At 40.7% G+C, this 26,958-nt stretch overlaps 1 protein-coding gene across 1 annotated transcript in view; it reads right to left on the bottom strand.

Annotated features, from left to right (window-relative positions):
• The window catches only part of CLVS1 (clavesin 1), a 141,887-nt gene that overhangs the window by 105,144 nt on the left and 9,785 nt on the right, over positions 1–26,958 (bottom strand). The gene's annotated exons all lie outside the window — the stretch shown is intronic.

Below are 26,958 nucleotides of genomic sequence, written 5' to 3'. Positions count from 1 at the left end.
TCTCATCGTACCTGGATTGTTGCTGATGATATGTTGGAGCTTCTAATTGAGCAGGGTGACGCTCTGCTGGCTCTGCCTTCAAACCTGAGAGGGCGTCCCTAAGAGGCCGTTGAACATGACTGGGCAGCTTTCCTTTAAATCAGCTCCCTGATAATGGCAAACATGTTATGGCCTAAATACTTTGTTTCCTGCTACACATGTGGGAGAGCCAGATATATTTCCTGGATCCTGGCTTCAGCATGGCCCAGCACTGGCTGCTGTAGTTTTTTTGGAAGTGAAGAAATACTGAAAGATTTTTCTCTCCTTCTTGCTCTCTACACTCTACCACCTCACCTGTTACTCTACCTTTCAAATTAATTAATTAATTTAAAACAATAAATAGAAGTAGCTTAAAAGTTCATGGAAAGGTGAAATTAAAAGATAAGCATATTCTGGTGCCAAAAAATTAGACTCTGCATAGTTGTTTTAAGTTGTTTCATAATATATGTTTTTCATGAACTTCTTGGAGACCTCTCATGCTAATATTTACCAAAGAAGTAAGCCTCATAACTAAAAATGCAAGATAAATAATGAAACCAAGGCCAAATGTAAAGTTGCTTCCCTTACCAAAAATGAAAGGACCTCAAATCCTAGTTGGATAGTCATTAGTTCATTTGTCTTAAGGGATGCCTATTATATACCAGGCTCTGTGTTTGATGCTAGCACAAGGAGATAGGACAGCTGCACATATTACATATGCATCAAAAGGCTCCCAACTGGAGAAGGGAGTGGATTGCCAAGGCCTATAGAAGGGGAGAGATTATCCAGCAGAACCCACATTTTCCATTCCCTAGAGATGTAATCATGACATAAATGTGCTGAGCCAGCTACCCACTCATCCTTTTGAGTAAAGAAAGCATTAATTTTGTGCTATTCTCTTGGTAGTTCTTGAGACTGCAATGTGGGTGTTCCAGAGCTACACAGTGGAGTCTGAATGTTGGCTCTGAACTGGTCAAATATGGCAAGACCAAATTTGTTTTTAAAATCTCAACCTCAAGTTTCTCACCTGTGTAGATGAAATCACAATGCCAAACTCATAAGGATATTTGGTGTTACAAAAGAATTGATACATTTAAAGAACGGAGAATAGAGCATAGCATAGTAAATTTACAATTAATGTTATCAATTATTATTGCACATTTTGGCCCTTTGACATATTACTATATTATCTAATATAAAACATTTATAGCATGAATGTGTATCTCTATATACATATATTTCTTACCTCATATTCAATGAACCACTTCAAGATATAAAATAGATCATATTTATCTTTACATTCACTGATCCTAGCATCAAGTATTAAAAACAAATGAGCATGATAATCACAGAAATATTTCATTTTGCTTTATCCAACACTGTCTTTCTAGGACGAAACTAGAGTGTTGATATTTCCTCAAACACATTGTCAAAATGAAAAATTTTAGCTCTAGGAGGTGTTCCCAGAAGATACTACTCTGGAAAATCAGTGAAATTAGGAATGAGATGAAAGACTCGTTATTCACCATTCATTTTGCATTTGATCTGAAAACCCAGCATCTCCCTTAATTGTTTATGGTTTTCCCAGACAATTGACTTCATATTCACTTTTCTGTGTTTTGGGCTTATAGTTCCCTTGGTTGTTGGCTGCTTCTCCTCATTACTCATCTTCGTTTTTAAAATCTCAGTACAAAGAATGTAGCACAAGTACATTGCTTTTGGCTCTGGAGATGCCATTTGAAAATCGCTTGCACCTCTGCATGACACCTGCATGTAGCTGGGCCAGGCCACTGGAGCTAGATCTCCACCTGGTGTTTACTAACTGACCTGCCAGCATGTAATGCTCTTACTTCACACTTACTCTATTGGTGCATTCACCTTATCATTAGCTATTACCCATTGCCTAGGCAAAATTTACATCTCATTGCTCAGACATAAACATCTGCATGCAAAAACATACCTCAGAGAGTTCCTGTAAAATGGAAATTAAAAATGAATTTGGGGGCCCAGCACAGCAGCCTAATGGCTAAAGTCCTTGCCTTGCACACACTGGGATCCCATATGGGTGCCAGTTCATGTCCTGGAAGCCCTGCTTCCCATCCAGCTCCCTGCTTGTGGCCTGGAAAGGCAGTGGAGGACGGCCCAAAGCCTTGGGACCCTTCACCTGCGTGAAAGACCCAGAAGAGTCTCTCTGCTCCTGGCTTCAGATTGGCTCAGCTCTAGCCAATGCAGCCAGTTGGGGACTGAATCGACAAAAGATCTTCCTTTCTGTCTCTCCTCCTCTCTGTATGTCTGACTTTCCAATTAAAATAAAGCAAGTCTTTAAAAAATGAATTTGACACAAAAAATTGAAGCCTGTGCACATTATGACATGGTGTACACTTTTCCACAAGCTTTGGAAGACAGTTCATAAGTTTAGTTTTTGAAAAATCAATGTTTTGCGGTACACAAGAATCACCAGAAAATCAGAATGTGTGATAGCTGATTATTCTAAGGGAAGTTCTCAGATTAGAATCTGACAGCATCAGCTAAAGCTAAATAAAATATATCCTAAGACACTTTGAAGTCATATTTGGTTGAACTGGGATGGATCATTAGCTTTCTGTGTAGGCAGCCAGTTATAATGTAGACAATCTATGATCAAATGTCAGGTGACCATTTAACAAAATTCAGCTTTGTAAAACTTTTCTAAATGTATTCATTTGAGAGCCACAGAGAGTTAGCTGGGAAGAGAAAGGAAGGAAGGAAGGAAGGAAGGAAGGAAGGAAGCAAGGAAGGAAGGAAGGAAGGACGGAGGGAGGGAGGGAGGGAAGGAGGGAAGGAGGGAGAGAGAGAGAGAAAGAAAGAAAGAGAGAGAGAAAGAAAGGAAGAAAGGAATTTTATGTAGTGATTCATTTCCCAAATGCAGAACTCAAACCAGGTCTCCTACCTAGATGGTAGGGAACCAACCACCTGGTGTCTCCCAGAGCCTGCATTAGCATGAAGCTGGAACCAGGGACACAGACAAAACTTGAGCCCAGGTACTCCAACAGAAGACGCAAGGCATCTTAACCCACAGTTTTACTACTAACTAAATGCCCACCACCCAATTTTTAAAAATGTATCAATATTTCTCTGTTTTTCATTCTCACAACAGTGATCTCCTTCAATCCATTAATCATTTTGGCAATCAAAAGATTCTATTTTGATCATTATTTCATCTTTACAAAGCTTACTTATAAAATTGTTATAACATGGCTTTAAGGAAACTGTTCAACATGTATCAAGGACCTCCTAAAGCCTCAGAATGTTTTTGGTGAGCGTATTTCTCTAGGTTGCCAGAATCATGTCTTGGAGTGTTCCATGTGATATTTTAAAGAGTTTTTCTAAAGTACACATCATTATTTGCTACAATTGAACTTACAAAAGGTACAGTCAATGTCATTCACTTTTTTCATTGACGTATAACTGGATTCCATTAACTAAGCAATCCTAGATAGAGAGGACACCAAGGAAAGAAGCACAGTTTTTACCATTTGGGGAGACAAGAAGAAAATCAAGCACTACAATGGTTGAAGAGTGTAATGGTCCATGAGATGACAAATATATCATACAGAAACCTTTCCTCAGGAAGGTAGGTATACAGTGAATATAGGCAATATGTGTCAAAACTCAGCATCACTCCCTAACCACAAAGGAGCCAACCATCATCTCCTTCTATGAACACCCCCCCCCTTAGCAGAGTTCTGCCATGCTCTGTTCTTTTATTGCTCATGTCTCATCAGTCCCTTGATGCAAGGAAAAGGACCAAAAAACCCTCTGGTGGGGGAGACAGTCCTCTCTCTGGAAGAGGCAGAATGGACCCAAGATTGGGCAGAGCAGGATGGTGTGGTGAACTTTCCTCTGCTTGCCAGGTTGTGGAGAAAGGGAGCATAAGCAAGACCCAGTCTTGCATGTTTATCACTAGCAGAAGGCTCTTGGGCAAATCGCTGTTTTCCTTATGCACTCTCAAGAATCAATGGTGCCTATTTCATTTTAGTATTTAGCCATTTGTTGTGTTGAAGTATAATTTTGCTGATCTTGGCAGATTTTAGGATAATCTAGACTGGCTTGTAACTCTAACAAGATATTTGTCGACATTTAAGGTGCAGAACATTTTTTTGCGGGGGGGGTTGTGCAGGAAAATCCTCAACACCATGGTGAGGAGTAACTAATTTTTGTGTCCCACCCAGCGAGGCATGAGCCAATCCACGCCAGCTCTTTCCTGTCAGATTTCAAGCTCTACTTTCTGTTGCTGAATGGTACCTTATAGCCATTTTAAGGCATATAGCAGCCGGTCCTGTATATAAACTAAAATTGAAATGTCAATGAGCTAATCATAGGTTGTGGTTAGGACTTGCTTTTTTTTTTTTTTTTTTTTTTAGCATACTGGTTACTCAAAACCATGTCAATTCCATAATATTGTAAATGGCTGTTGATGTTATATTGGGACTCTTAATTGATTGTGATGATATTCTACCAGCTCTAACTTCAGACCAGAAATGGTCTCCCCAAGAAACTGTCCAACCCATCTGGACAATAAGTAGCTGGACTCTATGCTTGGTATATGTTTGCAAGGAAAGAATCTTGATTGAATTTGAACTGTAATACTGCATCAAGGTGGAGGACTCCACCGGGGGGAGGGGAGGGGGAAGGGAGGGGAAGGGGTGGGGGGATTCCCAGAGCCTATGAAACTGTCACATAATGCAAAATAATAATAATAATAAAAAAAGAATCAATGGTGCTCAGAGGTGGCTGTCTTAAGCCTAGAAACCCTTTCAATTGAACACCAGAGAGCAAACTAACACAATTAAATGACTTCTCTAACCTCTCACTCAGCATGCTCAGCACTAAATTCCCCTCTATCTCTTTGCCCCTCGCCTCACCCCCTCTTCCCCAAGGAGATGGCAGTGAGTTCAGCATCCATTCAAAGGAATAGCAGCTGCTTTCTCTCAGGGACATTCACACCAGAAGCTTTGCAGAATTCCCCTAAAAAGCCCTCAATTTGAATCAGGTTCACCTCTCTTGCAATCTGTGGATAAAATTATGGCTTCCTGTCCAACTTTCAAGGGTGGAAATTATGGCAGTCTCCTGCATGCATTATTTTTGCCTGAAACAATATTATCAGCTCCATAGGGAATGTCTGTCTCAGGGAGTGCCCAGAACAAATTATCTTGGATAGCTGTTCATGGAAATGTGCAGCCACAGGAAGGGAGGGTCATCAGGATGACAACATCAGATGGTGGGTGCCTAATTGATTGGGGCCTCTGTGATGGATGTTTTAGGAGATGGACGTGGACATGAGTTCCTGGTTTGGAAGGCATGCCTCTAATCTGAGCATGCATATTCACAAGTGCCCCCAGAAGAGAATGGACGGCCAGCTGTGCACACTTAGGCTCTGTGGAAAATGGACCACTAAGTACAAGGTGCATTCTGGCAGTCCAGAGGATGGCTCCATTCTTTCGTGGCTTTATCACAGGACTGTTTTCTTTAATGGCTTCTTGTTGCCATCCAATTTCAATCCCAGTGCAATTTTCAGGCCCTGCTCCTTCCAAAGAGAATGACGGCTTATCAACCTGTGGAAGAGGATTCATTTTGTTATAATGCCTAGCAATGACAAACACTAAAATGATCACCAAGCCAAAAAGGAGACAGTTTTTATTGTTTCTCTGCTAGGTATAATTTATTTTTTCCAGTACATTTTACAGTTATACAGTTTTTATCAGCAATGCTTGTAAGAGAAGGCTATTATCTTCCTTGCATGAATCCTGCCTGTGTTGTTTATACTGGGCTGCCAGCATGGGCACCCAGTTTGCAAAACAAAACAAAAAAACCAGAAAACACAAATTGTCTTCACATTCTCCATGCTGCCAACTTGAAAACATTCCACCCCAGAGTTTAAAAAACAGTGAATAAAAAAGTACAAAAGCAAAATTTCCATTTGCTTTCAAAACTATGAGTACAATATTGAAATGCATCCAAATTAGAAATGTATCCAGCACTAATACAGTCATTATGAAAAATAGTATGGTGGTCCCTCAAAAAATTAAAAACAGAGCTACCATATGACCAGTTATCTTTCTAGTGGTTATAAATCCAAAAGAAATAAAATCAGTCTGTTGAAGAGATATCTGTACTTTCACGAATACTGTGCCATTCATAATAGCAAAGATATGAAACCAACCTAAGTGTCTACTACAGAGAATGTGTCCACACACAGTAACATATTATTCATGTTAAAATAAAGGAAATCCTGTTATTGGGACTATTTTGATGAGTTTGAGGGACATTAATAGGAATGCCCTTAGGATAGGCACAAAAAGATAAATATATATTGTAACTCATATGTGGAAAACAGGGACTAGGGAATGGGTAATGGTCAGAAACTGGTCAAAGGACATAACATTTTAGTTAGGAGAAGTAAGTCCAAGAGACCTAGTACTCATCATTGGGTCTAGAGCAATTGACATTGTGTTGCATTCCTGAAAATTGCTAAGGGAATGAATTTGTTTTCGACACAAAAAGATGACAACCATGTGAGGTAATACATATGTTAATTCACTTGCTTTAACTGTTCCACAATGAAGTCATATTTCAAACTATAGTATCATACACTACAAATATATGTAATTTTGTCAGTTGTGTGAGGGAATCAGAGAGAGAAAGCCTGGAAGGAGGCAGGTCAGCCAGAAAGTGAGGAGAAGCAGTATTTTTGTTTCTTTTTCCTCCTTTGCACAGTCCATCAGCTTGCTAGAGGTTTACCCTCTGAACACCTGCGGGGTAATGAGATACAAGCTAAACATTTTGATTCAGAGAGATTCTTTTCAACTGTATCAAGGGATATAGTTGCTAACATATAGAACAGTCCAATCACAAACCATGATTTTGCAACTGATCTGATCACATACGAAAGCTGGGACACAACAATCTGTAAAATGTTACCAATGTCTTAGTTGTGTTTTCAGAGGGGTGGAATTTATGGAGGGGGCCATTTGTGCAAAGGAAGTCATGCAAAGGCTATGTAGCTCCCAGGGAAAAGGAAACGCCTGGGTAAGGCAGGAAAAGAACCCCAACTAGGAGTCAGGTACCCAATTTAATAGGGAAGTGCTGAGAACCTAGTGGCTCCTGGAGCAAAATCCAGATACTTGGAACCCACTCTATGGGAAGTTTATCCCATGATTCACAGACTTGTGGTATATTTTAAGTATTTCTGTCCCTGCAACTTGCATATTGGGTCGTCATGAATGGGACCAGCACCATATAATAAGTCTTGAGGGAGTCTTTTAGTCTGTTATCGTTCTTCCCCCGCTGTGCTGTTCTGCACAGACAGAACAGCAGAGAATGAGCAGCCATGAGAATTTACCATCTTGAAGCAGAGATCAGGTAGTTCTCACTGAACTTGAATCTTATGGCTACATTGATCTTGGGCTTTCCAGCTTGCAAAAGCCATGAGTAATTAATTCCTACTATTTATTAATTAAAATCAAAGACTTTTTGCTACAATATAAGAAACTAACACAGTATGTTAAATTCAAGCAGATTTGGTTGCAATTGCATGAGTACAGAAGTAAGAACAACCCTGCCCCTTGAAAGTGGAGTTCCCACCTTGGACTAACAAGGGTTGGAGCAGCAGAGAGTATGGTCTGCTGGTCTCCCTGCTTCTATAATCAGCACAAAAATCTGGGTGGTATAAATAATCAATCACTTTTCTCAGTTCCTGGCAGTCAAGAATTGACAGGCATTATTTGAATTACTGACTTCAGAGTCTGAAAAATGAACTCTGAGACTAACACATAATTTTTACCAGGGAACACTGAGTTTCGGACAAAGGCCAATGCTGAATTCAGATGGATTTACCAATGTGTTCTCTCCCATTTCTCATTCCTTCTGTATATTTGTATACAAACATTTTATGCTCATTTTAATTTCTTTTTTTATTTATTACTGGCAGATCTCATTTATCTTACTCCATTTCCTAAGCTGCCTGCATTTCTCTTTACTGCATTAGTCAGCATTGATGAATGACCATGTTATGGGCTTTACTTATCTCTGGCTTATTGATTTCTAGTCTTGGTTCATATTATTGAGTTTTAAGGCTTTCAGTGCCCTTCCTCCCTCTCCTTTTTTTTTTCTTTCTCTGCTTCTTTCTTGCCTTCCTTGTTGAATTGTGATGTTTGTGTAAATCATTAACTATTCATGCTTCTAAGTCAATTCATCCTGCTTGGCTCACCTTCTTTTTTCCTAACAATGTTTCCTCCCAGAGACTGCAGTGGTGTCTGTTTCCAGGACACGTGATGCTCCATTTACATCATGGCATGGGCCAGAGCTCTAGGCAGATGATTCTGTGGTATTCAGGGCCCTTCAGTCAGGAAAACACTAAAAACCACCCCCACCAAAGGCTGGCTCTCCTTTACGATGTACTGTGCATTATTCTCATGTATGTAAATATATTTTTAAAAGATTTATTTATTTTTATTGTAAATTCAGATACAGAGAGGAGAGACAGAGAGGAGGATCTTCCATCCACTGATTCACTCCCCAAATGGCCACATTGGCCGGAACTGAGCTGATCCGAAGCCAGGAGCAAGGAGTTCTTCAGGGTCTTCCACTCGTGTGCAGGGTCCCAAGGCTTTGAGCCATCCTCGACTGCTTTCCCAGGCCACAAACAGGGAGCTGGATGAGAAGCAGGGCTGCCGGCACAAGAACCAGTGCCCATATGGGATCCTGGAGCATGCAAGGCGAGGACTTTAGCCCTATCCTCTATATTTGAAAGGAGATGTGTGTTTACCTCTAGCTATTAGTGCTGATAATAAAATCTACATACACAGTCAGTTCTCTGTACTCTCAGCTACCCATTCCTGTACTCAATCAATCACATTTTAAGAAGTCACACTGTACTGAACACATGTAGACTTATTTTTCTTCTCTATATAATGTAACAAAACAACTGCTCACATGGCATTTACATTATATTCTGCATTTAAGTAATGTAGAAATAATTTAAAGAATACATGTAGATATGCATAGATTCTATGCAAATGCTACATCATTTTATATAAAGAAATTGAGTACCCATGCATCTTGACATCTGATAAGGATGTTGAACCAATCTCCTTTGGATTTCTAACAAAACCCTACTGCTCACTGGAGGAAAGCTATGTCTCCTATTGGATAAGCGAAGGAACTCAGGTGTGGTAACTAGTTAGACTTGATCCTCAGGGCTTGCCTTGTATATATTGGGAAATGCTACCACCTTTAACACCAGAATCCCATATGGCCCTCTGGTTCCGGTCCCAACTGCTCCTTTCCCAGTCCAGCTGCTTGCTAGTGGCAGGGAAAAAGAAATGGAGGATTGTCTAAGAGTCTGGACGCTTACACCATTATAGAAGCCTGTAAGAAGCTTCTGACCCTGGCTTCTGCTTGGCAAAGGCTTGGCAGATACAACTATGTTGGCATGAACTAGCAGAAGGAAGATCTCTCTCCCTCCCTCCCTTACTCCCATTCTTACTCCAATTCTCAAAATAAATAGGGAAATCTTAATATATAAGTAATATATAATATAATAAGTAATAAATAGATAAATCTTAATATAAAAGGATGTGATCTTGAATGATGTACTGACAACAGTGCTGGGCTCTTTGAGTCCCTGACCCAAGTTGGGAGCACAGGATGTGACTGTCAGCTAAGCAGTGCATGGAAGCAGGGGCCCATCCTCTTGCCTTCCTCACTAACTCCTTCTCATAGATGGCCAGCTGATCAGTGCCCTGACCTGCATCCCCCACTTCAGAATGCCCTCCCCCCACAAAGTGTTGCTCATCTACTACAATTGGTGTTTCTCCTGATTGAATATGATACACAGGGAGTTTTCCCTCCAGCGAGTCACTTGGACGTATAAACATCAAGCAAGGGAACACCAAGCTTGTGTATCCTACCCTCCATCGCTGACACACTCTGAAGTGTAAGTGAAGAAATATGCCTCTTCAGTAGTCTGTTTATCAAACAGAGTACAGCAGGAGTTTGACATTCTTTAGATGGTGAAGTTTGATGCTACAAGATAACAAAAGCCTCAAATCAGAAAATAAACTTTAGATAAATTCTCATGCGTTACCTAGATTTTTACCAGATGTTTACAAATAGTCTCTGACTCTGAAGAAAATTGATCTGACAGCCTGAAAGAGCAGGAAAATCTCTCATCACCCAGAAAAGCCTGAGCTTCTTCATCGCCTTGCACAAGAGCTGACTGCACAACCTTTACAGAGCACATTCTCCACTGCGATCTTTGCTGCTGTTTTCTGATTCATTGCTGATGGCCTGCTCTCTGCCTGAGTAGGCCCTGGTCTTCCATTAAGACCAGCCTCCACTCCCTCCCCCACGTGGAGTGTCTTGCCTCTGCGTTCCCATGACAACCTGCATATTTACCTATCACAGACTCACTACACTATACTGAAACACTTTATTCAGTCTTTGCTTACATCAGCCTCTTAGCTTTTCAGGTTTGGCATCTTGCTTACTCATATCAACAGTGTTAAATTACCTGCATTGTATGATCCTAGACAACAACCCACTGGAAGACATCTTCACCCTATTGTGTTAAATGTCCTTTCCCCTGAGATTTAGATAAGACCCACAGAAAGGGACCTCAGTTTGTCAAGGACAAGGGCAGGTATGGTGACAATCCAAATTCCATCAGGACAAAGCAGCTAGGCAAATCTGACTGCAAGCCTCTTTTCCCTCTGGCCCCTGGATTTTGGATCATCCTTTACCCAAATCAGCTGAAAGTCTCAGATGAGAATGGTCTGATCTTGGGATAAAGTGCATTCCACTGCTGCTCAGGCGACCATCGCATCCCGCTTCCCATACTCAGCTCTTTCTACCGCTGTTTATTTTTCCTGAACTTTAGAAACAAAAAGCCACCTATCACCACTCAGCCTCTAGAAAGCAAACAGTCACCCTCTCCCCATTACAGAGGACTGGGAAAACTTTTCTGTGGGGGTGTGGACCTCCCCAAGAAAAAATATCTGGACACCGTTCTCTAGAGGCCCTCCCATGGAGAAGAGGATTGCCACATGTCAAGGCATTATGTCTCTAGGCTGGCACATCATCTCCTGCATGCAGACCTGCCAAGCAGGTTTTTGGCACTCTTACTCTGAAACAGGATTTCTGGGCCAAGAATCAGGACATAAAGAAATTTTCCAACAAGGAAAGAGAAAAATAGGGCTGCAAGAAGACAAACTATTGACCTAGAAGAAATAAGAAAATATAAGAAGTAGACTTATAATATCTTTGAGAGTAAAATACATTCTTCACATGGAGGGGACACAGAATAAAACCATACAGGAAAAATGCAGAGGAAGACACACCATGATGATGGGAAAATCTCCAGAAATTTAAATCAAGGGACCCCCCCCCAAAAAAAGTAAAAGATAGCATCTCAGACATTTATAAGACAATTCCAGGAAATCAAACTTTCACATATCAGGAGTTTAAGAAAATAAACCATGGGTTAAGGGTGATGGCTCAGTGCCTAAATTCTTGCTCTCCACATGTCAGGATCCCATTTGTATGCTGGTTTGTGTGCTGGCTGCTCCATTTCCCATCCAGCTAACTACTTATGGCTTGGAGAAGCAATAGAGGAAGGCCTAACACCTTGGGACCATGCACTCTGGCTTTGGATCAGTTCAGCTGTGGCCATTGTGGCCACTTGGGGAGTGAACCAGCAGAGAAAATATCTTTCTCTCTCTCTGTCTCTGTCTCTGTGAATCTGTATTTCCAGCAAAACGAATACATCTTTTTTTAAAAAAAAGTGCACAGGCTTTGTGTGTAATTGTTTCCCTCTCCCAGTTCTCTCAGCCTCCTTCCTGCATGAACCTGGGTGGGTAAAGCTCGAACACAGGAATCTGTGTTTCCGGATCAATGGTACATTTAGATCAGTGTGTGAAGCCCTAAGTAAATTCATACAGAAGCAATTACTAAAGAACTAATGAAAGAATAATGAAAGTTGTATGAGGAGGAAAATGTCATCATAGCCTTTTTAAAAAATACATTAAAATAATACCCATTGCAGCATAGCTTAGCTATAAATCATATTTATACAGTCATAATACTATCAATACTAAATATTGATTTGGATTCAAATTTTGACTGAAGTATTTGGAAAGGCTGGGAGAAGCAAAATTAGTGTACAAGGTGGGGTTAAGTTTTCATAATGGGATTCCTAAACAACCAAAATCAAAATAGTCGATAAACAGCAATGCAAGCATAACATCAAATTACAATACACAAGCAGATGCCAGTAGATAAGGTTAAAATGGCTTAAACTAAAATAAATAAATAAATGAAATGGCTGAAATTGCTTCTGAGCAAGAGAATTACAGATCAGATGGGGTAACATAGGCTACAGTCAAAAGGCTGGCATCAATTATTATTTGTCTGTAAATGGCTTGCATTACCTTCTTGGTAAACACAAATTGAATTATGAACAAGATGATTAGAAGGAAATAAGGAAAATGAACAGAACAGAAAGGAAATATAAAACGTCAAAAAAGAGAATCACATATTTTAAAATGAAAATAAAGACAAATAGACAAATAAAAGCTACAAGCATACATAGGCCCAACTCACAGACACCATAATGAAAATTCCACTTTGGACACAGTGTACCATTCATCAAAGCTTTCATGGACGGGCACTCATTAATTTTATTGCTTTAATCTATTCCTCACACCATCCCTCTGTGTTAGCCCATGGGTAACATTTATCAAATGTCCAGTGTAAACAGAGTGCAGGAAGAGACAGAAGGGAGTTCATAACAAAAGAAAAATCTTGCTTCCAGGAGATTTTACTCCTGCTGAGAGACAGCCAATGTAAGTGGGAAAACATGAACACAGAAATGAGAGACATGCAGAAATCCATCCAAGGCAGGTTAGAAATGCACACACAGATTGGTTGCTTCTGAGGACCTGGAGAGTTCACAATCCAGAGCAGGCATTGTGGAGGTAGAGGATTTGTTTCTTGCCTTGAAGGAAGAAAAGCCAATGGTGAAGAACGTCCCGGACTGGCAAGGGCACAGTGGATGAGGCTGGAAGGCAAGTTATGCTGTAGGGCTGAATGCTGCCCCATTTTGGCCAGCCTGTGTGAATCCTGTCTCTCTGTGTTTCTACACTGAATCTGATGTTCCAATTCAAGCTCAACTTTACTTCAGCCACAGAACATCCTCTGTTAGGATAACAGTAACTTCTCCCTCTACTTCACCTATAAATAGAGTCCTGTATTTTTTTTCGGTCTTTCAGAATGTTCAGCCACTTGTCCCTATCCAGTAATTCCTTGGATCAGAATATGGCATTTAGCATTAAACTGGAGTTGGAATTCCTGCTTCACTTGCTTACTGCAATTATGATCTTGGGAAAAGTCACAGAAAACTCCTTAAACATATCTCCTTACCTACAAATTAGATATGATAATTGCCTACTTCACAAGGTTCTTGCAAGAATGGAAGATAATTTATACAATGTATTTGGTAGAGAATAGGTGTGTAAGACACAGCAACCACTATAGTTATCAAGATGATGATTATTAATGTAAATCTTCTACCCTCAATTCAACTGCAAGCATTCTGAGAGTGGGGACTTTGTTTTCTTCCCTGCTTAGTGTCACGTAATGGATGCAGTAGAATCCATATGGACTGAGGGAGGCAAGGGCAGTGACTAAACTATCTGCTAATCAAATAGGGGGAACTCATGCTGCCAGTACAATGTTCCAAGTGCTGCTGGTTGGGGAGAAGCCTGAAGCTAATGCTAGCACTGAATGAGAATGTTTGAGTTAACAGTGTGTGGTCCTATGTTGTAGCTTTTCTTTAAATGAGGAAGAGAAAAAAATGCCTTCATGGAAGCACCTCGAAATAAGCACATATAAATGAGCACATATAAATAAAATCATATGGAAGAGATGAAATTCTTAAGTCATGCTTAGAATTGAAACTAGAAATTCAATGTGATTGAATGCAATGATATTTGGGACCAACTGAATGCGATATTCTGAGCTGATTACGAAAAAGTGGATACTGTATGGTCCATATCTTTAAGTACCCATTTAAAAGGGATGATATCTGCAAACAATAGTCTTAAAAGTAATTAGAAATGTTCTGTTTCTGTCTTATCCATTAATAAGCAGAAATGTAAAGCTCTGGATTTTAAACAACAGAGCTTTACTTTGACTATCAGAACACTAACTACAGCACTATTGACATGCTCTGCTCAACAATGAATTTTTTTTAACATTTTTTTTTCTTGAAAAAGCAGATACGCAGAGAGAAGGAGAGACAGAGATGAAGATTTTCCACCCACTGATTCACTCCCCAAATGGCAGCATCGACCAGAACTGCACCTATCCAAAGCCAGGAGCCTCGAGCCTCTTCCAGGTCTCCCATGTGGATTCAGGGTCCCAAAGCTTTGGGCCATCTTCGACTGCTTTCCCAGGCCACAAGCAGGTATCTGGATGGGAAGCAGGGCTGCTGGGATTAGAACCGGTGCCTAGATGGAATCCCAGTGTGTACAAGGCAAGAATTTTAGCTGTGAGGCTATGGCACTGGGCCCAACAACAAATTTTTTTAAGATTTATTTTTATTTTCTTTAAAAAAATTTATTAATTGCTATTGGAAAGGCAGATCAGATTTACGGAGAGGAGCATCAGAGAGAAAGATCTTCTGTCCACTGATTCACTCTCCAAGTGGCCACAATGGCCAGAGCTGACCCTATCCAAAACCAAGAACCAGGAGCGTTTTCTGGGTCTCTCAAGGCTTTGAATCATTCTCCACCAGTTTCCGTGCCAGAAGCGTGAAACTGGATGGGAAGTGGAGCAACCAGAATGTGAACTGGCATTCATATGGGATTGCTGCGTGTACGTTGAACCAGGCCCTATTTGTTTTTATTTGAAAGGCACATTTACAGAAAGAAGGAGAGAGTAACACACAGAGAGATAAAGCTTCCATCCACTGGTTCACTCCACAGATGGCCACAATGGCCAGAGCCAGGAGCTTTTTCAGGGTTTCCCATTTGGGCACAGAGTCCCAAGGACATGAGCTATACTTTGCTGCTTTCCAGTCCAATAAGTAGGGAGTTAGATGGGAAGTGGAGCAAACAGAATACAAACTGGTGCCTTCATGGGATGCTAGTGTTTTCAAGTAGAAGATTAGCCTATTGAGCCATCACACTGGCCCCTGAATGTATTTTAATTTGTTATAGTTAATCCCAACCTATTTTAAATTGCTTTTTCCACTTTTTTGTTACTGAAGTAGAAAACATGACCATATTTCTTTAAGAACTCACTCTAAATTCTTTCAAGATATCTAAATTTCTAAGTAGTTTGACTTTTCACAAATATATGCTACCAGATATGTTCAGATGTGTGAATTTTTCTTGCCTTCAGCATAAAGAGGTTTACTTTAGCTTACTCGGAGCTGCAGCTTGAATTGTATTCATAAGAATAATTAAGTCAAAAATCCCTTTAGCTGAACTAAATCATGCTTTTAGAGAAGCTGCTTAAGTTGTATTCTACCCAGGCAAGTGTTACACTGCCAAGAGGAAAACAGCCAACATCTAGAGGGCATTCTGGGCCTGGTTAATGTCAAATTTGAGTTAACTATACCAGTTTGTCAGTGCATTTTGCAGGCAGCAATATGTTTGAGACGCCACTCCCAGATGTTTCATTTCTCCACTCTTCTATTTGTATTTTTGGATTAAAATCTTGCCTCTAAACTCTCTAGAGGGATCTAAGAAACATCCTAATGAGCATTTATTTCTTTAGGACTCTTGGTCTCCCTCACCTTTAAATCTCCACAAAGGTTATTTCTTCTGCTTGAAATACTTTACTCTGCACTCTTCATCCTGCCTATTCTCTCTCTCTCTCTCTCTCTCTCTCTCTCTCTCTCTCTCTCTCTTTTAAACATATACAGGAAAGGGAAGTAACTCAAAGCCAGGACACACTACCTGGCCCCAACCCCAGGCAATGTGCCATAGAATGCCAAGGAAGGGGCATCTGTGGAGGTGTTAGAGAGGGAGTGGCTGAGGGCGTGCTTGACCGGAGAATGACTTCTGAGGACTTCTATGCACTGGACCACCGATCTCATTGGTAGGCAAAGGAGCTGAGAAAGGTGGTTTAGAGGGAGAACCAGAGGACATGTCTGGATCAGGCCAATGCACCTGCCCACATAGAAGACTTGGACTAGATTATATAGCATCACCTGCTGATACACGCCAAAGCTGGGGTTGCGGGGCATTCCTGACTCAGGTAGACCACAGCTCCTGTATATAAGTTTTGACGTATTGGGTGGGCCACATCAGGCTGGGCTGCAGCACCCATCAAAACACAAGAGAACCTTCCTGGAGGCAAATTCTATAGGGGACTTGTTGTAACCTCTGTGGGATTACAACACCTGCCAATTTACAGTATAGCTGGAGGTGGTGGTGATGGGCTGAGCTAGGCTGGATCTCAGAACTCACCTGATACTCACAGGAGCCTGGGCTGGGCCAGGCTTCAGTACCTGCTGACACATGCAAAGGCTGTAACTGAGGGCAGACCATGCCAAGCACAACTACAGCACCAGCTGGCATGCATGGAATCTGGGACTGGGAGTGGGCTTGGTAGGGGTACTTGGGAAACTCCCCTACTAGGCTGGAGCTTCTGCTTGGGAGCACAAGAACCAGGTCTAGGGGCAGGCCCAGCTGGCAAGGCCAAAGCAGCCTCTGGCATGTTTGAAAGCCACTGGCACATATGAAATGGCATGGGTCATGCCCATCTGGGCTAGGCTGCAGCACCTGCTGGCATAACCCACACTAAATTGAAGCACCCTCCAGTATGCACAAGATCCAGGCTGGAAACAGGCCTGGTAAGTAGGGGAACTCCATGGACTTTCCTGCTAGGCTGCAGCTCCCCCTGTGGAGTGTGAGAGCCATGGATATGGGGGAACTGGGCTGGGAAAGGCTAAGGCACCTGTAGGTATGTGTGTGGGTTTGGTCTGGGGGTGGGCACTTTAGAAAGCCAGAATGAGGTGGGACAGACCAGGCCACAGTACCTTCCCAGCTCACAAGAAAACCTGGTCAAGGGGTAGGCTAGGTTAAGATGGACTGCCACACCCACTGCTGTGAGAGAAAGCCACAACAGGTATGAGCCAGCTAGGCTTGGACATATCAACTACTGGCAAATGCAGGGACTGGGTGCAAGTCAAGCCAGGCTATACTACAGCACTGCCTGCCAGGTGCAAGATCTGGGGCTGGGAGCAGACCTTGTAGGAGAATGGCGAGCAGTCTTCTGCTGAGTTGCAGCTCCGCTGGTGAGTATAAAAGCCAGGCCTCGGAGCTGATTAAGGCAGCAGCACTCATCAGCATACATGGGACAGGACAGGCTCAGCTAAGCTGCAGCAACTATAGGTGTGCATGAGAACCAGATGAGATGTAGGACAGGCTGAACTAAACCGCAGCACAAGCTGGCACATGTCAGGACCAGAGCTAGGGGTTATCAGGTTGCACCATCTGCTGGTGTATGTGAAGATCAAACCCGTGGCAGGCTAAGCAGGGCTAGGCAACAGTACCCATCATTTCCCATGATATGGGGCTGGTGGAAAAACTGACCAGGTAGCCACATCTACCAGTACAAGTTGGGTGCTGCAAGTAGCACACCAAACCTGAAACCCACACTGGCTGGTACACACAAGGATCATGTATGAGGTCACCCTAGGCAAGGTTTCTTGGGGGATACCCCAACAAGAACTCTGGACTCAGATCCTGGCCAAGGGAAAAAAATCACAGGATGTGTGGTCCAACCTTGGAGTGCTTGTAGCAAGACTGAGCCTCCTCAGTTGCTGATGCCTGACCAGTGGACAGCATGACCTGATGCACCCAGGGGACATGACAGCCAGCTCATCTAGACCAGCAGAGGACATGGAGTTCCTCATCAGAGGATGGAAAGCAGAACAGCTTGGACAACCCTCCTTGCCAAACTTTGCAGCATGTTCCTGGGTCTGTGGATGCATTAAGGTGGACTAGGTCAGCCATTAGACCTTGGAAAGATTTTCTCAACCCTGGTTCAATAATGCCAACAATGTCTCAGAACTATCAAAACCATCTAATTAGCACTTGCAGAACACTCTCCCACAACAGTTTGCCTAAGACATCATCAAAGGACCATCTCATACCCCTGTGGGGCTGATGTAGTTTGACAGCAAGGAATGGTCTCCTTCCCTTCCCCCCAGAGCAGACAGAGGAGAAAAAAAGTGGAACATTTGTCTCACCCACCTTCCTCCATGTCTGAATCCTCTGCACCCTAAAAGAGATCCACATGGGTGCGCATCCATCTCAGCTATGTAAACTATATTAAAAATTAAATTAAATTAAAAAGCAGAGAATATTATACTCAGTGAAATAAGCCAATCTCCAAAGAACAAACATCGTATGTTGTCTCTGACAAAAGACAACCTTCATGCAAAACACAAGATTAATAAATACATAGGCAAATATGTATGTACATATATTCACCTAGAGGAAATGCACTGTAGACATTATCATACCAAGAAGTGAAGATATCTTGTAGTACGCATCTCTACTTCCGAATAAAAGATGAACTCCCAATGAAGCTGTTAGATATATCTTGACAATAGGATTCCAGACTTTCTACCATTGTCCATATCTATAATATCATGACACACTTAAATAACAAAATGATGGACTTATGACTGTTGCTGAAGGACTATACTATTATAATAATACAGGGGAAAACAGTGTGGAGAGGGATATGAGGAGGTGAAAGGGGAAATTCTGTATCTATGAAACTGTAACATGAACAATAAAAAAACTTAAAAAGTGTCTGAATACTCAGTCCATTTAAAATATAACATCAGATTTACAATTATTGACCTCAATTCTTCTTTCTCTTTCACTTGAAAAAAAATATCTATTACCACATTTATCTTACATGATCTGTTTTGTGTCTTGGGAATACAACATTTAATTTGATTTGGCTTCTTTGGCATATGGTATAAAGCTGCAGAGTCTTACAGATTCTTTCCATCTGAGGTGACACCTGTTTTGAAATGCAACATGCCACCCCCCTAAGGGGTGGAGTCTCTGTTTTGCAACCTTTCAAAGCACACTGGCTATGTTACTTGCAAATCAAGTTTGGAAGAAATAACATGTGAGTTCAGAAAACAGGCCTCAAAAAATCATGCAGTTCTGACTCTTTCTCTCTTGGAACCCAGTGGCCACCATCTGTTATAGAAGCCCAAGATAAAGACTATGTGGAAGTAGAGATCTATCTTCGCAACTACTACAATCAAACCCAACTCAACAGCTGATCCTATATTCATGCATAAACCTAGAAAACCCAGCAAAGAACACTTCATCAAGCCACGAAATCATGAAAAAGTAATAAACCATTATTATTGGAAGACACTACGTTTTGATGTAGCTTACAGTGCAAAATTATGCAACAGACCCAAATTGGCATCTTGAAGAGGAGTTCTACCATAATAAAAATCTGAAACATGTGACCTTGCTTTCAGTTCCAGACTTCATTTGAAAGTTATAAAATAAAATGCAATACAAAAGAAAGTTGAAAGGCAGTGAAAAGTCTACTTGTAGAAGCTGAAAAAGCAATAAGGAAATTGATATTAAAAGCTGAAGGAAGGAGACACATTTTAGAGTGATAGAACATTAATGTGCAACACAGAAAATGTACCTAATGAGCTTATGGATCTGGCAGAAGGTTGGAAGCGTCAACTGGCACTTTTGCTGTGTATGATAAATTATGTCAAGGAAGAGATGTACTGAAGAAGGAAGCTGTCAGTTTTCAAGCATAATTTAAGGAGTGGTGAAAGGCCCAGGATCTTTGGGGTTAAGAAATAAATGTGTTCATATTCTCAGTCTATTTTTCTGGAAACAGATAGTCAATATGCAAAATGCCTTCTACAAAAGATCAAATTTAGATTATGGCTCTCCAACCTTCATCAAGGTCTCTGGAAGGTTTTTAAGTGCCTATCAGATGCTTTAAGTTGAGCTAAAATAGAAGAGAGACTCAATTTTCTGTGGAAAGATTGGCTTATAGTCACTGTGGAAACTATTTTGAAACTAAATCTTAAAGAGTGTTTTAGAGTGGGCATCAGTAGCAATCTTGAGTTTTGTTTTTTGTTAGTTGGGAGTTTTGCTTTTTGTTAGTTTGGGAGCAGAATCACTCATTTCCCTTGTTGATTGATTTGAATAAGAGGAATGTCTAATTCTGGGTCTGAATTGTGACATAGTGGGTTAAGCTGTCACTGTAATACTGGCATCCCATGTGGATGCTGGCTTGAGATCTGGCTGCCCAAGCTCCCTGCTAATGTGCCTAAGAAAATGCCAGAGGATGGCCCAGGTGCTTGAATCCCTACACCTGTGTTGGAGACCTGGAATAGTCTCCTGGTTCCTGGCCACAGCCTGGCTTAGTCCTGACCAATATTGCCATTAAGGTGGTGAACCACTCTGTGTGTTTGTGTGCATGTGTGTGTTTGTGAGAGAGAGAGAGAGAGACAGAGAGAGAGAGAGAGAGAGAGAGAGAAAGGCATTGTTTATACACATTCTCTTCTCCCTCCTTTCTGTGACCCAGCTTTAAAAGAAATTTTTTTTTAAAAAAAGAATAAAACAGAATACCCAATGCCTCTGGAAGGAGCAAGGGTGAACTGAGGAAAATTAGAGGACCAATTCTGAGCTATGAATAGCTTATTCCTCTGTTTCCAGAAGAAATCAAAAGTTAATCTACCTTTGCACTTCAATGAATAATAAATCTACCTTATCTTCATTACCTGATAAGACAGGGTGGGTAAAAATCTTCCTGTAATCTGGCAATGGGACTAAGAATCCCTAGGGTTCCCTTCTGAAGCCACCTGCTCCTAGCCACCACATGGACACAGCAAGGAAATTATACAGAAGACACATTCTTTCCACATGGCAGTCCTTCTCCCTTATTCCAAGAAATGGTGCTACCAATTTAGAGTTTCTTGATCTTATATCTATCATTAGGACTTCAGAGAGTTTTTTAAGAGTCCATATCAATCCGCAAAGACATAAATATTAGAGAAAATGCCTGTAAATATTAGCAAGCAAAATAAATCAATGAATAATTAGGTACACTAAAAAATTTAACCATTCATACAATACGTATTTATTTTTTCCAGTACATATTTAATCAACACCTTGTATGTTCCAGGGGCTAAGTTGGGTGCTTGGGACATAAAAAGGAATAAAACAAAGACATGTATTCTCTTTCTAGGTTATACTGCAGTGGAGTTAAGCTGAAAGCGAAAGAAGGACAATCATAAAAAATTAAGTAAGCATCTAAATAATTTTTTATGGAAAATAAACAGCAAATCAGGGGAATCTGGAGTTTCAAGGACAGCAAAGAATAACAGTGCTTAACTGTATCATCAAGGTAAGCCTCAGAATATGACATAAGACTTGCAGCAATGATTTGAGCAGGGCAGAATGGAAGAGACTTATTTATATCCCATTTTAAAGTAGAATTCCTATACTTACAAAACTGCATCATTGAAAATAATGCAAGAAGAATAATAGCAAGAAGAATTTTTAAGGATATTTATTGTAGGAAAAATGAGGAAATATTTGAAAATCAAATAACATTTTCTGTAATCTTTAAAAGCTGATACTTTGCCCGGTGTGATGGGCTAGTGGCTAAATCCTCACCTTTCATGCACTGGGATCCTATATGGACACCGATTTGTGTTCTGGCTGTTCTTTCTCCATCTAGCTCCCTACTTCTGGCTTAGGAATTGCAGAGTGGAAGTGGAGGATTTCCCAAAGCATCGGGACCCTACACCTGCATGGGAAACCTGGAAGAAGCTCTTGGCTCCTGGCTTCAGATTTCCTCAGCCCTGGCCATCGCAGCCACTTGAGGAGTGAACCAACTGATCAAAGATCCTTTTCTGCCCTTCTCTGTGCAAATCTGAGTCTCCAATAAAAATAAATAAATCTTAAAAAAAAATAGAACCTGATACTAAGAAAATCATTCCAGTGAGAAGAACTGCATTGATCTGTATAACGCTATTTTTGGGGTATAGGGGAAGAAAAGCTTAACCTAGCAGCTAAAATGTTCATATACAATATCAGAGGGTCTAGGTTCCATACCTGCTTCCTGCTTATGGAGATCCTAAGAAGCAATAATGGTGGCTCAAATACTTGGATTCTAATATGGTTCTACTTGGTTCTAATATGGCAGACCTAGATTATATCTCTGGCTTCAGACTTCAACCTGCCCCAGTCTGTCACTGGAATCAATAAGGTAATAAATCAGGGGATAGAAATGTGTGCTCTCTCTCTCGCTCTCTTTATTCCTCTCAAATAATTTATTAATTATTTTCTTTTTTTAAAAAAGTAACACTATTCCTGGGACCAGAATTTTAGAGCAGAGTTGAGCTGCTTGCTGTGACATTGGTCTCCCATATTAGAACATTCATTTGAGTCTTGACTACTCTACCTGTGATTCAGTTTTCTGTCAATGGATCTGAGAAGACAGTGGAAACATTGTGAGTGCTTGGACCCCTACCACCCACAAGGACAATCTGGGAGATCTGGGTGGCATCTTTATCTCCTGGTTTCAGCCTAGTCCAGCCCCAATCATTGTGGCCACTGGGGGAGTGAACAAGTGAATGTATCTCTCTCTCTCTCTTTCTTTCTCTCTCTCTCTCTCTCTCTCTCACACACACACACACACACACACACACACACCGTTCCAGTAAATAAATGAATCATTTAACACTATTCCTAAATAAGAAACTATTTCTAAATAAGAAACAAAAGAATAATTAACTATAGCAATGCAGAAAAAAATATTTCCTTACACAAATAAATACTTTTCTTAGGAAATTTGCAGTGTACTTTATGTTCCAACAAAATAAGATGTCAGGATAATAACCAGTCTTAAGCACAAGTAGGAGAAAACTTTCTGTATCTAGAAAAAAAGAGAAAGAGTTGGAATCAGATAAGCACCTGGAAGAAAAAAAAATCAGGTCACCTAGGAAAAAAAATCCACATCAAAATCAGGTTGTCCTCAGATTCACCTGCCATCATAGTTTTGAAGGGCAAGCCACAGGCCACTACTAAGCAACTGAGGATAAAACCTGAGACCTTAACCCAGCCAGGCCATCTCTCCTGTGTAAGACACAAAAATACTTCTTCGGCTGCTCCGGCACATACACACAGAGCACTCCTGCCAATACAGTCTTCTTGAAGAAGCTCCTGCTAAACCTATTCCAGGACAATGACAAATGTGCTTTTAAAAAAAAAAGAAAGAAGGAAGTCTAGGATGAGGCAATCTTGGCAGGAGGACAGGCATTGAGCCAACAGACACATGAGTAAGATGCAGAGATGAGCTTAAATGCTTGTTTAATGTGTTTATAAAACCGATCAACAAAAGCTTTTTTTAGGTGAATGAAATGATCACTCATTTTTAAAATAGTAGAAAAACATATTAGGAACTCTAAATCACAGAATAAATGAACTAAAGCTGGGATGGAGGTAGTAGAGTATATAGGGAAAATACTCCACATTTCTGGTTATCCACAAGAGAGTGTGCATGTTTGCAACTCATCAGTCTACGCAGAAATCCTAATCCTCAAGGTGATGTTGTAAAAAGAGACCCCTGGGAATAGGTTGTGATGGCTCCAGGGAATCAGTGTCCCTTTGTAAAGCCCCAAGGAAGCTCATTCTTCCCTTAAAGTATGTGAAGACACATGGAAAGGATCCATACTGATTTCGAAAACCAAATGACTATGTAAACAAAAATAAAAATATGAAAGTTTTTTTAGTGAAAAATATTGATATTTCAGCCATATGCTCTTATTTTTTGATATTCAAAAAATTGAAGAGGCAACAAGTGAATAAATTACAAGATATGCTTATTTGTATATATTGCAAATTATGCTTGTGGTAATTGAATAGGTGATGTCAAATGGTTTAATACCTTCCCTCAATGGAAAGAAAGTACGGAATAAGTATATTTGTAAAACGTTCAGTTATAATAGAAGTCATATTTAAAGGGGAATCTCCCAGGTTGACAAATGAGCAGGTATCAGTAGAAGGATTTGAAGCCTTAACAAGTGACTAAAATCAATCTATCTCTTGGGGTATAGAGTTCTAATGCTCCCATGGTGCTGAGCTGGAATTTATGACCCTGAACTAGAACCAGAACTGGTTTTCTTTTCTGAAATGAGGGGCTGGGAAGTTATAAATCCTAATTACAAAAACAAAGAAGACTTTCTGCTTGTCTTTGGAATGAAACAGAATGGAACTTTCCCTAGGTCTGAGGTTGGCTGGCATGGAAAGAGTGAGAAAATAAAATTAGCCATTGATTCCTCCACACTTGACCCTGGTGCCCAATCTCTGATACAGAAGCCATGACATTAGGAGCAACATAAAAATGGTTCCAGAACTAATGAGGTCATAAAAGAGGTAAAGGACACATTTAAAAGTTCTATAAAAAAACAATTCCCACCAAAATAAGCCTGTGACAGAGGCCATGAAAAAGGTCAATACTTTGTACAGTCAACAGATGAGAGAGACTAGAAATATAACAGCCTGGGCTACAGTTACTTGAACCATCTGAAAGAAAATACAGATTTTAAAATATTCAGAGAAAGAAGAATGAACCGAATGTATTGTGTATAAATCAGTCATGATGAAAAATAAGTGGATTTTTTAAAAATCAGAAAGAAGTTACCAGATTAGAAACTACAGACATTGAATCAAGACAAACCAGCTTAGCTTAAAGGATATTCTGGGGATGGGCAGCATTGTAGTGTAATAAATTAAGCTACATCTTGGGACATCCACATTCCTTACCAGAATACTGATTCAAGTCACAGATCTGGTGCTTCAGATTCAGTTCCCTGCTAATATGCCTGGAGATATAGGGAATAACAGCTCACTTGCTTAGATCCCTGCCATGTAGGAGACCAAGATGGAGTTCCTTACAGAGAGGCAAGATGAGAGGCAGGGGGAATCTTCCATCCATTGTTTCACTTCCCAAATGACTGCAAAGGCCAGGGCTGCATCAGACTGAAGCTGGAGGCTCCATCGAAGTCTCTCATGAATGGCAGAGCCCCACTACTTGGGCCGGCTTCCACTGCTTTCCCAGGAGCATTTGCAGGGAACCAGACTGGAAGTGGAGCAGCCAGAACTTAAACTTGACTTCTCATAGGAAATGCCAGCATGGCAAGCAACAGCTTAATGAGCTGTACCACAATGCCAGTCCCAGAAACAGACAACTTATAAACCAGAAAGGAAGAAGTAAGAAAAGCATGGAAAAAATATTGATCAAACCAGCAGAAGCAGTGCATAGTGAGAGCATGTGTGCTTGTGCCTTGTACTGTGAGGCAGAAATAAGCAAGTACTCTCTTACATTACCAATGGCAATAAAGATGAGAACAGCATTTCTGGGAAGCAATTTAATTACATGAATTAAAGAGCTATAAAAAGTTTCATTAATTGCTGACAAATTCAACTTCTTGTAATTTTTACCCTACCAAGGAGGAAATTAAGGATGTAGGAAAATATTTGTCTATAAAGATTTTACTGTATCAATATTTTGGATGCAAAACTTGATATAGCCTAATGCCCTGAATTAGTTTAAAACTATGTAGTCCAGATATGTGTTGTAGTGAAGCAGATTAGACCTCTGCTTGGGATGCCCATAGTCCATGAGGGATTGCTGATGTGAGTTCTGTCTATTTGCCTTCCAATCTAGTTTCTGCCAATACATGTTAAGAGGCTGGAGATGATAGCGCAAGCGCTTATACTTCTTCCATCCACTGGGAGAGCTGGATGGAGTTCAAGTCTCCTGGCTTCAATCTGATCCAGCTCTGGCTGTTAGGGGTTTGGGGGAGTAAATCAGGAGATGGAATAAATCTCTTTATTTACTCCTTTCAAATAAAATATAATTAATTCACTGATAGAATACTTGCCTTCCCAGAACCCCCCCCCCCAATTAAACTATTGGATTAACTAATTGGAGAAACATACAATGTGGTGGTTCTTAACTTCTATAAAAATAGAAAAAATGAGGACACTAAAAATTATGCACAATGGGCCCAGTGACAGCATAGCTGCTAAAGTCCTTGCCTTGAATGCACCGGGATCGCATATGGGCACGGATTCTAATCCTGGCACTCAAACTTCCCATGTAGCTCTCTGCTTGTGGCCTGGGAAATCAGTTGAGGACAGCCCAAAGCCTTGGGATCCTGCTCCCATGTGGGAGATCCAGAAGAAGCTCCTGGCTCCTAGCTTTGGATTGGCTCAGCACCAGCTGCTGTAGCTGCTTATGGGGGTAAATGAGAGGACAGAAGATCTTCCTCTCTGTCTCGCCTCCTCTCTGTATATCCGCCCTTCCAATAAAAATAAAATAAATCTTTTTTAAAAATTCATCTACAATAGACCATTTATTGTTCATATTGAGAATTGAGACCAGGGAAGAAAGCATCACTCTTGTTTCTCTCCAGCAATAAACTTCCTGGTCTTCCCCAGTGTTCCAGGCATTGTCCCTGTGTGAGGATATTTGGGTACTGGAGGATTTAGAGCAGTACACATTGAATCTATGACTAGGATGGGGAAACCTGTTCTGAAATAAAGGGTGTGATAGTTCAGAAAAAGGGACCAAAGGAAATGGGTCCAGTGCGAGTGCTGTGTGGATTCTTTTACTTTAGAGTAAGTTTGCTAGGAAGACAGCAAAAGTGGTACAAGATAAATAGAGAAGCTATTCTATTTTCCCTTTCAGAGTATTCTTGTTGAGAAATAAAGCCTTATAGTTAATAGCTAGGAAAGACTGAAAATGAAAACACAGAAGATATTCACCACTTAAGATAAGTGAATTTTAGTCAGTTTCAATGGATACAAA

Source organism: Ochotona princeps, chromosome 9 (genome assembly GCF_030435755.1).
Source record: "Ochotona princeps isolate mOchPri1 chromosome 9, mOchPri1.hap1, whole genome shotgun sequence".
Lineage (NCBI taxonomy): Eukaryota > Metazoa > Chordata > Mammalia > Lagomorpha > Ochotonidae > Ochotona > Ochotona princeps.
This window is presented reverse-complemented; position numbering and strand designations above follow the sequence as displayed.